Here is a 13,915-nt window from a genome sequence, read left to right on the forward strand (position 1 = left end):
GAAACAAATCAAACCCAACCACCCACATTGTGCTGGATGCAGAAGCACATCCAAAAATAGTGAATTGGCCCCTCCTGCCTTAAATCATGAGATCAGCCTCAGGGTGACCAGAATGACTTTTTTTGTCTGCAGCACTATGTGGCCCAGGGTGTCCCACTTTTGGGCTCCTCTATGCAAGAGTACAAGTGCTTGTACAAAGCAGCACCCTGGGAGCCAAAGCCTTGCTCTGCAAACACACCACAAAGACACTGAGCAAGCAGGGGCAATGGGTGGCTTCTGGGAATACTGACATTTTGCAGGAGTGCAGGGCATCTCACATGCAAACCTGACTTCTCTGGAGCAAGCTGTGGCAGCACAACCCCAAGCTGTATCCTCCAGGGTCTGAAATCCAGCCCTGCTCTGAATTTCACTCCCTGCCTCTACAAGCACCAGAGTGTACCTGTCCTGTGCCTTGGTGCATCAGGAGCCCCATTACAGCAAGAAGCTCAAGCCCACCTGCTGCAGCAATGAATGACTAAGCATGGCCATGTCACCTGCAAGGAGCAAGATGGGTCCCATCTCCTGGCCTTCCCCCATACATACCTGCTTGAAACTAGTGGGGTTTCTTCAGATGTAGCAGATGATGGACATTGTGATTCTCTCTTGTGTAAAAATAGAGAAAGGAAAAAAAAAAGCAAAAAAAACCCAAACAAAAAAAATAGAAAAAAAAATAGCAAACCTACGAGAAAAGTGAAAAAAGGGGGCGACTAAAAGAAAAAGCTTTTCTTCCTCCTCCTCTTCTCTGGGTGTGCCCCTTGCAGAGCACAAGCCTGGGAAGCAAGAACCCAGCTCCACTACTGACCTGCTGTATGGCCCCAGTGAGCTGTGCTCTCTCTGTGCTCCTGGTTCCAAACACCTCCTTCCCTAAGCCACAAACTTTTTGGTTGGGGTTCCTGGTTTCATGTTTGCAAACACAAGTGTGAATCATGGAGGGTAAAGCTGTGTGGGCCAGAGCAGCATTTCTGATTTACACCAGTGTAAATTACTGCCTCTGCTTTAAAAAAATATTCTTACTGTGTTGGATGGGGTCCCAGTAACTCTGCAAAGAAGGGAGTGGGAGAAGTTCTTCATAGATGGATTTATTATGATTTATTTTCTGCTGACTATCATGCAACCTCTGGATTTACGGGAGGCAAAGGACAGCAGAGGACACGAGTGCCCTGCAGCCCATTTGATGCAATGTCCTGTCACTGGGGTCATGCAGCAAACCAGGCACAGCACAAATGGAAGCCCACCTCCCACTCCAGGATCTTGGCAGGGCAGGGCTGGACAAAAAGCTCATCCTGAGCATCCTGGGGAGAGGGCATGGATGGAAGAGCAGGGCAGGGCATGGCCAGAATCACTGTTTTCCCTTTGGGTAAGTAGGGGGAAGACTGCTGTGTGGTGCTGTCTATTAGTTGCTCTTCTTCAGCCTCCAAAGCAAGCTGGCTCTCTTCTTCTTCTTTGGGCAACCACATGGAGCCACTTAGAGAAGCTTCAGCAAAAAGACTAATCTGAGTTTTTGTATGTGTCAGTATCTGACGTGTTTATAGATCATGTGCCAGAAAAGAGGACAGCCCTAAAGTGGATGATGGCTTCAGAGCACATGGTGCTGTTTGAATGAGGAATAAATTGGTTGCTTCTAGCTAAGAAAAAGCTCACAAGATGGCATTACACCAGTGCAAGAGGAAAGTAGAAGCAATAAAAGGACAGCTCACCAGTAAAACATACATTTTGACCAGAGGCATTAACTCATTCATTCATCCTTCTAGCAGCAGGTCCAGCAACAGTCCCTTTGACTGAGAAAGAAAACTTTCCAGACATAGATTAGAGGTCAAATATGAAACTCAGACAAGGAAAAAAACTCATGCTGGGTGGAGGATGAGGAGGGAAGAATAAGAAGAACATCCTTGGGGAGGCAGGTTGCTAAGAGCAGGGCAGGACAAGGCATCTGAGGGGCAGCCAGGGCTGCAGCAGGTGTCTTGGTGCATTGCAGATGTCCATCGAGCAGGCTGGCTCAGGAAAAGAGGGCACAGCCCCATGGGGTGACCCTCCTCCTGGGGCTACTGGAGCTGTGGGGAAGATTTTGATTGCCTTTCCTTGTGAGAATGTTTTGGGTTTTGGTTTTTTTTTTTTTTGGAGGTAAAAATTAGTATTTAGTCTCCAGCCACCATCAATCTACCATCTCTTTTTGTTGGTTAATTCACTTAAAGCAGTCTGAAAAAGATATATTAAGAAAAAGACTTTTCCTAGTTAGTCACCTCCCAGTGATGTATAAACGCTCTGACAGATAATTATTGGTGATATTGATTCTAACTAGGGCAGAAAATGAACAGGTGAGTGTGAAATAGAAAGTTATTTATAAAGATGTAATTGAAACTAAATCTATCCTGCAGGCTTGAGATTCTAAGGGAGGCAGGGGGAGGGAAAGCTTTTGCTGGTATGTGTTTGCTGGCCCTGCTGCTGTTTGGATGCTTCCTCAGGAATGGGAAAGCCACCTCCCTGAAAACAACTGGCACTATGTTCATGGGTACCAGGAATGGGTATGCCAGGGGAGAGGGAAGTCAGGGCTGGCCCACGCATCCTTTTTCAAGTGTGAAATCAGATTATCCTCTTGGAGCTGAGGTAATTTATTTCTCTTCTTCTGCAGCTCAAGGTAGATCAATTTTGATACTGACTTAATTTGCCCTTCATTTTTTGATAACTGCTTTCTGGTGAAATGTACATTCCCAACAAGCCTCTTTTTCTCCTCCCATCCCCTAAGCAGGAGGGATGGTTACTCCACATCCTTGCCATTGCCTCACAGGGCACAGAGTGGGGACAGTGCAGGCAGCAGGCAGGGGGATGTGGCCATGCATGGCAGGAAAGCCACAGGAGGAAAGCCACAAGAAGGATGATCTGGCCACAGGGCCATGGGTGCTTTAGAGGCAAGATCTCTTGGGTCAGCTCTAGGCTGAAATAAAGAGCCAGCACAGCAACATCGGAAAACAGGCATGAGAAGCAGCCAGAGAAAGCAACCCTCAGCCCAAGGCAAAGGCATCTGGTGCAATGTCCATCAGCCCAAGTCGGTGCCTTCAGCCATTCACAGAGGGACACCAGTAGTAAGGTGCATGGAAACCAAACTCTCACTGTTGCAAGTGTGGCTGTTGTTAGTTCTTGCAGTGCTGGGACACAGCAAAATGCCACCCCCACTGGTGAGTCTCCTCCTGTCAGTGGCCCTGGCCCTGCTGGCCTCTCCCTCACTGGAGACCTGGTCCCTCTTAAGGCCATGTTTTTGGATCCTGCAGCTTAGGAGCTGCAAGTCTCACCACTGCAATGCTGAAGCCCTTTTGCAGCTTTTGAAGCCCTTGCCTCTGCCAGAGGCTGTGCTGTGGCTGCTGGCCCAGAGCTCCGGGCTCACTTTCTGTAACATCTCCACACATCCTGAGCCAGGCCAAGACCTAATTCTCTGGCCACAGACTGGCAGTGGCCCTTGCTGGGGAGACTTTTGCCAATTCATTATTAAATCACAGTGCTATTGATGCCAACTTTAGGCTGTCTGGGGCTAAATGCATAGAAGTGGTTACATACCTGAGTTCCACCAGGCAGCTCAGGGTGATGGTGCAGGAGATGTGGGTCTTCAGGCAGGGCTTTCTTCTTGGGACTAAATTGTACTCTCACCCAGCTCAGCCCCCATTGCTGCCAGCTTTATGGCTCCCACCCTGCATGTACAGAAGGAGAGAAGACCTCTGGAGCTGTGTTTTTGGATCTAGTAGATCAGGGACCACTGAAGTGTTGAAGTTCCTCTGCTGCTTTATCCCTTGGTGTCTAAATCACTCAACATTACCCCACCTAGAGCACCCACTCCTGACAAAGCTGTGGCAGTAGAGAACTAAATATAAAATGAGCAAGTGGTCCCAGTTTGGTTCCCAGAGCACTCCCAAACTTCTGAGAAGTCACCTTCTCTGCTCTGGTGAAGATGGTGAGTAACTCTCTCTCAAAAGCCACATCCCCCAGTGGTGGTGGTGGTGTACCTGTCCTCATGAAGAGAGAGGTTGCAGCTCCTCCCCAGGGCTGTCAGCCTTTAGGGAGCAGGTAAAATAACACAGGAAAGTTTTTGAGCAGATGTGGTTCCTGTGCTGGCTCTGCAGACATCAGCTGGGGAGAAATGTTTAAACTGAGCCCCAGTGCTGCGTGCCTGGCGTTTGTACATAAACAGCTTCTAAAAGCATGAGGGGGAGTGTGTAGCTCTTTCAGAGCTGACCGGATGGTTCTCTCGGTTGACATGTTCTTTTCTTGAGACAACATCACTTTGTTGAATTTTGTGGCTTTTTATGTGGAACAACACTAGCTCATCCAAGCCTGTGGTTTATTTGAAAATGAAATTCCGGTAAGGTTTTGTACCATCTGGCAATGTCCAAACCAATTGGATTTAGGAAGAAACCACTGCACACGTGTGCACAAACACATACACACCAGAAATATTATAATCATCATAATTAGTAATCACAGGAAGCTTGGCACCGTTGGGTCAAGTCAAGGGAGAGACAACCATTCTCTGACTCATCCCCCAGCCCTGTGCCTTCCATGGGGTTTGGCTCCTTCCAGCAGAGGGCATTTTGCAAGCTGTTCCTCCTGCTCTGCTTCTTCCCCTTCCTTCTGTGGCAACTCCTTTGACTTGAACTTCCAAGGAGACCCAGATGTAAATCAAACACAGCTGGGTGAGCTGCAGGACAGCACCCTGGAACTAATTCACAGCTGCTGCTGGGCTATTGAACTGGTTTCAAAGGAGTGATTCTGATTTACTCCAGCTCTTCACCTGATCAGACACCTTGAGGAGGCACTGAAGCATACAGGGGAGGTTTGGGGTTGGGATGGTGGCTTCTTGGTTGATCCATGCAATATCTGAAGTGGTTTGTTAGATGGGACCAGCCCTAGATTCCCTCCTAGCTCCTTTGGTCCTGGCAAGTAGTGGGACACACAGCAAATTCTTGACATCCTGACCATCCATTGCACCCTTTCTCTTTTCCTCCTCCAGGCCATCCAGAGGCCTTTGACAAAGCTACAAGGAGAGAAAATGTGGCCATTACCCAGGTACACAGGAGACCACCAAGCATTCATGTGTCATCTTGTCCCCTGCAGGAGATCCTGATGATCCCTTCTCCCTGGTATCCAGTGATAGGACTCATGGGAATGGTTCAGAGCTTCACCAGAGAAGGTTTAGACTGGATGTTCAGAAGCATTTCTTTACTGAAAAGGTGGTCAAATACTGAAACAGGCTGCCTAGAGAAGTGGTAAAAAAACCCCAATGTCAGTGTTTAAAAGGCATTGGGACAATGCCCATAACAACAGACTTCAACTTTTGGTCAGCCCTGAAGTGGTCAGGCTGGTCAATTGGACTAGATGATCACTGTAGTCCCTTCCAACTGAAATATTCTATTCTATTCAAGAGTTCTGCCTAATCTCTCTCATGATTCCCTCTTCTTCCACACACAGATGCTCACAGACCTCTGTTAAATGTGTGTGATATCCGGGGGAAGGGAAAAGCAGTGGAAGGCAACACAAGGTGCTAGTTAAGACATGTAGGATGTGAAAGTCAAACACAAAGTCCACTCTGGCCGGCAGGCAGGTTTCCACTGACTCCAGCAAGTAGAGGGTCTCTATGCAGATTCATCTCTATAAACTGGGGGACTGGGGAAAATATATGGACTGGCGTTCAAAGAATCTTAAAATGTAGCAGAGATCTGCTTAGGAAGAAAATCCATGGAAATCTAGTAACAGAATAAGCAAATGGTTTGGGTTGGAAGGGACTTTAAAGATCACCTAGTTCCAACCCTCCTGCATGGGCAGGGACACCTTTCACTAGATCAGGTTGCTCAAAGCCCCATCCAGCCTGGCCCTGAACACTTCCAGGGATAGGGCCTCTGGGCAACCTGTTCCAGTGCCTCACCACCCTCACAGCAAAGAATTTCTTCCTTATGCCTAACCTACATCTATCCTCCTCTAGTTTTAAGCCGTCACCCCTTGTCCTCTCACTACACACCCTCCCCAGCTTTCTTGTAGGCTCCTGTCAGGTCATGGATGAGCTTTGATGATGAGCAACTACCACTGGAAGTCTTCAAGATTTCTGGAGGTTGTGGGTGCTGCCCTGCCCAAGGGGACCATTTCCAGCAGCAGCTTCAGTTCTGTGTCAGTCTGTATTTGCACAAACAGGATTTTCAATAGAAATCATTGTGGAAATCTCCATTCAGAATGTACTGCTGCTTTTCATTCTGTGTTGCAAGCACAGAAAACTTCTGCATGTCCACCTGACAGTATTCTTTTCCCTGAACTGGACTTTAAGAGAAGCCAGTGACCCCCAGGAAGGCAGAGGACAGCAGAGAAAGGTGAGATGTCTGTAGCTCCAACCTGGAGCCAGCTGCTCTTGCTTGGCCAGTGAGTCCCAGCTCCTTCCTCCACACCAGGTCAATGACACGATCTTGTCCCCTGCCCAGCCTATAGCTGTTAATGAAAGCAGGGATTTGGTTCACTTGAGAACCTCTCTGAGGTTCCTGAGTGGAAAATTCAAATAAAATCCATTCCACCAGCAAAGGCTTTTATCCAAGGAAGTGTTTCTTAAAGGTGGTCCCAGTGAGGTGCTGCACCAGGAGTAGATGGGAGGCAGCTGTAGATGGGAAGCAAACTTGCTGTGATAATCCTGCTCTAATTCTTTTTAATGAAATTTTTTTTGGTTTTTTTAATATGTATGTATATAAATATATAGCTTTGCCTCCAGCATATGCTGTACTAGGATAGCAGCTCTTCAAGTACCATGCTTTCCAGCATCCATGTGAGTGACAGCACTTAAACCCAGCAGCTCTTATATAAATCAGGCTGCTGCTTCCCCTGCAAGCGCCGTGATGACAGTGGAGAGTGCAGCCAGCACAGCCCTTAGGAGACAACATCCCTGCCCTGGACAGAGGGTGATGAAGGTGGGGACAACTCTCAGGGCACCCTCAGTCACCCCCAATGTCCTCTCCATGTCACGCCATCCATCCCAGCCCGTCACCTCCCCAAGACAGAGGCTGCTGTATCCCTGCTGTATCTCACCAGTGGAGCTCCTCATCACTGCTGTCCTGTAACACAGCAAATAGGTAAAAAGAACTAATCAGTGGCATCTCATGGGGTTTTTTTTTGTTGTTGTTATTTTTCCAACACTGTGTATAAGGATTAAGGTAGCCATTGTTTCAGAATGATGTATGTTGTATCTTAATGAGGAGCTTAATTGTTTTGCTTTGCAGAAGATGGTGAATAGAGTATTAAGAAACCAAATTTGGCACTTGGATTCCTTTAATACTAAGATGCAAAAACCTGGTTTGTACTGCCCATAAATTTGCTGTATCTCAGCATACAAATACTCCTGAATAATTTAGGATTTCTCTAAGAAAGCCTGCGATATACCCAGAAAATATTAATATTCAACATATGTCTATCATCTACGTAAACACTTTTTTTTTTTTCTTCTAAAACTGTATTGAGTTCTCATAAATTCCTTTAATGAGACAGAGATGATCCTGGCTCTTGTTCCTTTTTGCCTTGGTTTACTTGCTTGGCAGGAAAACTTCACCTGAATAGGGCTTAAAAATGTTTGGCCCCTTGAAAGGGCACGAAGGAATGTTTTTTAAGCACCTACCCAGGCTCAAAAGAAAATAAAAAAGAGGACAGCAGGAGAAAATCTGGGGTCATAGGTCATGTTTGAATTTGTAGGAAGAGGAGATAGCTGCACCCTGGATGGGTATGGCTTTGCTCATATGCTTACTTGTTGTGTGAGGATTGATGGTCACTATAACCATACTTGTTATTTTTCTGTACATTTTAATGGGGAAGAAAGATACCAGGACTCCCACATTCCCATTTTGAAAATGAATTTCACTGAAATATAAGGAAAAGAACTGAACTGTGCTTTAGGCTCAAGTATCAGCAAGAAAAAGCTTTATCTCTCTCTCTCTGACACACCTACATCTGATATAGCTATAAGAAAGATGGTGTGAGATGGTGTCAGGAAGAGTGTGGGACTTACCCATAACAAGGTGCAAAAGTACCAAATAAAAAATTTACTAGTCCGGGCTTATAAAATAAGCATCAGCTTTGAAATTGGTGACTCTACTTGTAAACCAAGAATTTCTGGTTGGAAACAAACAGAGCAAAGTCAAAAAGGGCTTCAGTTATGAATCTTGGCAGACATTGAAGTTCCTCCAGAGTCTCAGGCAGTCAGGACCAGGTAACTCAACCCCTTGGAAGGTGGTAACTACCTTCATGTTTTGAATCTGGAGCTCAACTTTCTGCAGGTCTGGCTCTGTTTGGGTATCAGCCTGAGGCTCACACACCTTCTGAGTTTGTCACAGCAGACAACAAATCACATCAGAGGAGGGGTACTCTCTAAAAAATATAATTCTAAAACTGCATGCCCATGACACTGATCATTATGGAGGACAATTGTAAAGGCTGGAGGGGGAGAATTGCACGTTAGAAATCATATAGTCACATAGACAAATTCCAGACAAGTGGTTCTGGTATAAAGTTTGCTGTTCAACATTTTTTTGAGAAGCATCCAAACTTACTTAATGATGGACTGACCCTCCAAGCATCTTCAGCCTCAGTGTCAGGCAGCTGGGCTTCCCAGGACTGTGCTTGTGGGCATGATGCCTGTTTGGAGAATCCAAAAATTTCTCTGTAGAGGCAAGAGTTAACATCCCCAGGCCTTGTCCTACCAGTCCTTGATAATTCAAGAAATTTCTTGCCCAGGGCATGGGGCATGGCAATAGATAAAGCAAGTCCTTCCTACCCAGGGTCTCCTGGGTGGGACGGGGCTGCTTGGCAGAAGGTTGAGCTGGGTGGGAATTTGGAAGGATTTGAAATGAGGGGTCAGATTGAGAATGTGAAGAGCAAAACAACTGCCTGTCTGTATTTTTGAGAAAACTGGTTGTGAGAAAAGGAAATTCAGACCGAAAGGATGTGAGGGTGTTGGTTTTTCTCCTGTAGCCAGTGAGTGTGAACACCAATGTTTCTGCAGCTATGGGCAGGCAGCAAGGGGCAGTGAGCTGCTGTACGTGCTCACCTTTCCATATGCTCTCCCAACTGGAAAGATTGCTCCCATGCTGTTTCCAAATAATCAAAATCAGAGGATAATTTGAACACCTTATTGTCTTCACACGAACACTTCATGAGAGCCATGTTGCTCTTGTTGGTCGACCCCTTCCTAGACATTAAGGCACTTTATTCCCAACAACCATGATGCCTGCCAGGAGTTCCAGCACCTCTGGGGACAGATCCCACTCCCAGCTCTGGGACACATGGAGCCAGAGATGCCCAAGTCCCTTGGGGTTATCAGGGCCAGCCTGCCTGGACAGCCCCTGGGTAAAGTGATGTACATGAACCTCCTATTTGGGCTCCATTCAACCAAGGGATAAAACAACCATGAGTGTTTCTCCAACCTATATCCCTTGTCTTGATGTTCCCATATGATACAAACCTGCTTGAAGGACTTTAGTCTTTAGGGGTCCTGAGCATCACTTTTTCATGGCTGTGCGTATGAGGCAATGGATGGGAACCATTGAACCACTCCATGAACCACCAGCAATGGAGGTTTAAAGGAAGAAGAGTCTCTGGGAGGATTTTGGAAGTGAGGGCTTGGTATTTCATAGAAGTGCTGCACCTGACAGAAAGGATATAAACATGGCTACAAAAGAGATTCCAATATCCAGTCCCCTTGTTTCAAATTGCAAAGTTGGTAAGATTATTTATGTCAATAAATAAGTCAAGGAAGTTTCTTCAATCAAGTGACACCTCATTCCCATACTGTAATTAAATTTGAAGCTTAATTGCCACTGTATAAACCAATAGCACAGACAGGATTATCACAGTGAAATACCAAGGAATGCCAAGGCTGGTACAGAGAGGTTAAAAGGAGAGTTTAATGTAGGCCAGGTCCTGCTGCTGGGCTCTGCTGGTCATGCTATTCCTGGGCTGCACCCTTCCAGGGACCCATCAAGCAACAATCATGCAATTGCCAAAAAAAAAAAAAAAATCATGCAAAAGAAAGTGCAAAGATGCATGCAAGTGGGTGTCAGCCTGGAGAAAATCAATGCAAAGCTGGACATCAGCTTCTGGGGCTGGCACAGGCACTGCTCCCTGCTGCACCTCTGGGCTGTGCCTGTACCTGGCCTCCCTTTGCCGTGCTGAATCGTGGCTGGAGCTGCCATGTGGCTATAGCTGTGGGTGGAAACTCCAGCACAAACGTGTATTTGCATGCTATTAGCTTATTAGCCTGATGGGTTGCTGAGCACCTCTTCTTCCCCCTGGGAGAAGGGTTTCTCCAGCTGCAGCAGAAATGCACAGCTGGAGAGGTGGAAGGAGGCAAATCCCCAGCACCAGCAGGGCTGAGGGCCTCCCAGGGTGAGGGACCACCCCTCCCCATCACTCCCTGAGGACACCATTGGACATGTCTGCTGGTGTCCAGTTTGCAGCTGTATTCCCTTGGCTCATCTCTAGTTACTGCTCGAAAGCTTCACTTCATCCTAGAGGCTTCCAAATCCTTCAGCTGCTTCTCCTGTCTGTACTAAAGGAAGAGAGACCAAAGCCTAAACTCTACATTCCCACTCCAGAGGACAAACAAGAGTATCATCACATTTACTTGGCTTGTATTTCATGAAATAATTAGAAAAATATCTTAAGTTTTGGAGAACCTGGGTGGTAATCCTAAATGGGGTGGAGGGGGACAGACAGCACAGTGCCAGGGCAGTGAAAAGGCTGCAGCTGCCTTGGAGCCTCAGCACAGTGTAAGCTCAGGGCACTTTTGACCATGGTGCACTCATTGGAAAGCAGGGATGGGGTTTTTTCCCCGTTTGAGCATGCTAATGAACTTCAAAAGAAAATGGGGCTCTAAGCTGCCCGTAGCCAGGTCTAAGATAATTAATGTATTTTTCACTAAAAAAAAAAATAATGGTACTGATGGAATTACTGCTCATGCATACAAAAATCCTTTTTAAAGTACAATTGAGAAATTACATTATAATTTTCTTTCGGAAAAAAAAAAAGCTATCTTTCGTTAATCCCTCCTTGCAAAGCTATAGTCTGTTACGAAGAACATTCTTGCCCTTGCCTTTCCTGTCTAGCTGCCTGTTTGTCTTCCAGGTGTCACAGTTTTATGCTCATATTTCTTTCCATCAATGCACGAAGCAGTGCCATGGTTACACAAAGAAACAGCTTTTCACAAGCCCTTTGCCCTTCTGCTTTGAGTTTCCAGCACAGGACACTGCAGAGAGCCTGATGCAGATGGGGTTTCAGTGGGAGTCACAGATTTGACCAGCTGCCCATCACCAGCCAACGTCACCACAGGGTTTACCACACCACCACCATGCCACCATCACACCACCACTGGTGCTCACTCAGTGTTCAGCAGCAAGGTGTGTTCCATGCTCTTCTTTCTCTTCGTGTGGGCACACTATGATGTCCCCTGGTGCTGGGCACACATCCTATGGATTTGGGCTTACGCTCCAAAAGTTTTTTCTTCTCTGAGCGGAGCAGCAAATGCTGCAGCTTCTCCTCACTGCACTCTCCATGGGCTTTGGTTTCAGCACCAGGGATCACCTCCAGGCACGAGAAACCATCCCAGACCCCATTGTCTCCTCGGCACTTCATCTGCCGCCAAGGAAAGTGCCAATTATTGCCAGCTGTGCTGGGCTGAGAAGGGGCTTAGATCCGGCCCTCCTCTCTGGTTTTCTCTGTGCAGCATCTGACTCTCTGAGTCTGCCCATTGATGTACAGGGATTTCTTAATTTAAAAAAAAAAAAAAAGAAAAAGAAAAAAAGAGAAAAAAAATCCTTATTCAGACAGCTTGATGTTCAGTGCCCTGTTTTATTTCACATTTTATTTTTTTTACGTTTGAAATGTAAGAATCATAGAGTAGTTTGGGTTGGAAAGGATCTTAAAGATCATCTAGTTCCAAACCCCCTGAATTATTATTAAAATACAGTAAGTAGTAATAAGTCCATACATTATGAAGATTCTGAGGAGCCAGAGCAGCCTGGCTTGGGGCATTTGCAGCCTTCTTGCACTTCCACACTTACTGGTCCCATTGCTGCTTTCCAAGCCCAGCACAACCGGCAGGAGAAAATTAAGACATATCTCCTACAAGTAAATACTTCTGGGTTTCAGATGGCTGCCAGGGTCAAGGGTGCCAGCAGAGTAAGCTGTTTGAGATGTCCCCAAACAGCAGTGACACATTTGCCAGCAAGTTTAGCTTGTCTAGCTCTGACAAGGACCTTGCTGAGGTTTAAGCTGTCCCACAGGCCTGAGCTAGTTAATATACACCCATCCTCTCACTACTGGCATGTTGGTGAGGGTTGTGCAGGTGGGTTTGAGCCTGAGGTGGGATGTCTGTCCTCCTGTGAGGTGTCACTCTCAGCCTCAAGGTGCATCAGGAGGCAGCACCAGGGCAACATGCATCCCTTGGGTTACCCTGCCCCACTGGGGCTGCCAACAGCTGAGAAGGACTCAGGCAGTGCCTTTATGACCTGGTAAGATTTGAGCTGAGGCAGGAAAAACTAGTCCTCTTTCTAACAAGAAGTGACTTACCTTCAGGCTCACATTTCAGCACTATGCATGATGTCAGGTAGAAAAGCTGTAGGTGGAAAGATTTTGCTAGGAAACGGGGGGCAAAACAAATTATTTTTCCTTTTTTTTTTCTTTTTCTTTTTTTCTGAAGCTATTGCTTCATCAAACAAATTGCTCTCCCCAGCCTGTCAGTAATTTCTCTTCTAGATTGATACACGGCACGTGGAAAACACCTTAGCCAGTCATTTAGCCATAGAGTATTTGCAATTTATAGCTTACTTCCTTAGAGCCCTGCTAAGTCATTAAGCAGCCTTGTGGTCTGAGCAAAGGTTTAGGAGCCAGAAAAAATCTGGGATGAGTCATTTGCTCACGCACTGGTGACCTGAGCAGATCAGTTGACCTCCTTGTGCCTCGGGCTGGGAGACCGACCACGAGGAGCTGGCTCTGCTGCAGAAGTCATTGCAGAAGGCTCAAGCCCCTGGCAGTCGGTGTCCAGCCTGGGTGTCCCAGAGCCAGGACCCTCCAGAGCCACAACCACGGGGGCTCCCTTGGTGGGGCTGGCAGCCCCAAGTCCTTTGACAGCCAGGGAAAGGCTTGCAGAGATTTCAGTGCTCTTCAGGTCAGGACTCACTCTCTTCCCTCCAGCGTCTGTCTGGCTTTTGAATAGCTTGTATAATAAGTTATAAATGGCAATTAAAACATAATAGGAAGAGGGGACCAGCTGGCTCCAGGTAACATTTAAAAATACCGTTTCTAAATGCAGATCACCAGATCCAAAACAGCCCTGGGAAGACTTAGCTGAAGGTTACGTGCTGGCCTGGCTGAAGGGACATGTGTGGTCTCAGTCAGATCTCAGAAGATGCTGATAAATGGCATTTGCTGGCAAAGGCAGGAGAGAGGCCAGGGACTTGGGCAGTCCTGAAGACACAGGCTTTCATTCTTTTCTTGTAAGGGAGCTGCTGAATGTTGTTGGGCATTCAGTGACAAAGACAGGTTGGATGGATGTTCCTGTTTCACCCTGCGGATGCTGAAAGGCTTTCTGGATGTCAGACCAGGGGAGAGGAGCTCCTATGGTGTCCTTGACTTCTCAGCTATCTTCTCCTAAGGATGTGGCTTAGGAGTGGATCCATGGGTGTGGATCCATTGCAGTGGATACCTACCACCAGCAATGGCAGAGCTTTGTTTCCTTCCCTGCAGTCACAGCTGTCATCAGTCTCAAAAATTTGGCCACACCAGGAAAATTGCAGGGACCCATAAAATAATCTGTCACTTCACTGGGGAAAGTGCAGCTGTGAACGTCTGGTTGAGGGAAGGCCATTGGAAA

The sequence above is a fragment of the Heliangelus exortis genome, chromosome 1 (assembly GCF_036169615.1).
Source record: "Heliangelus exortis chromosome 1, bHelExo1.hap1, whole genome shotgun sequence".
Classification (NCBI taxonomy): domain Eukaryota; kingdom Metazoa; phylum Chordata; class Aves; order Apodiformes; family Trochilidae; genus Heliangelus; species Heliangelus exortis.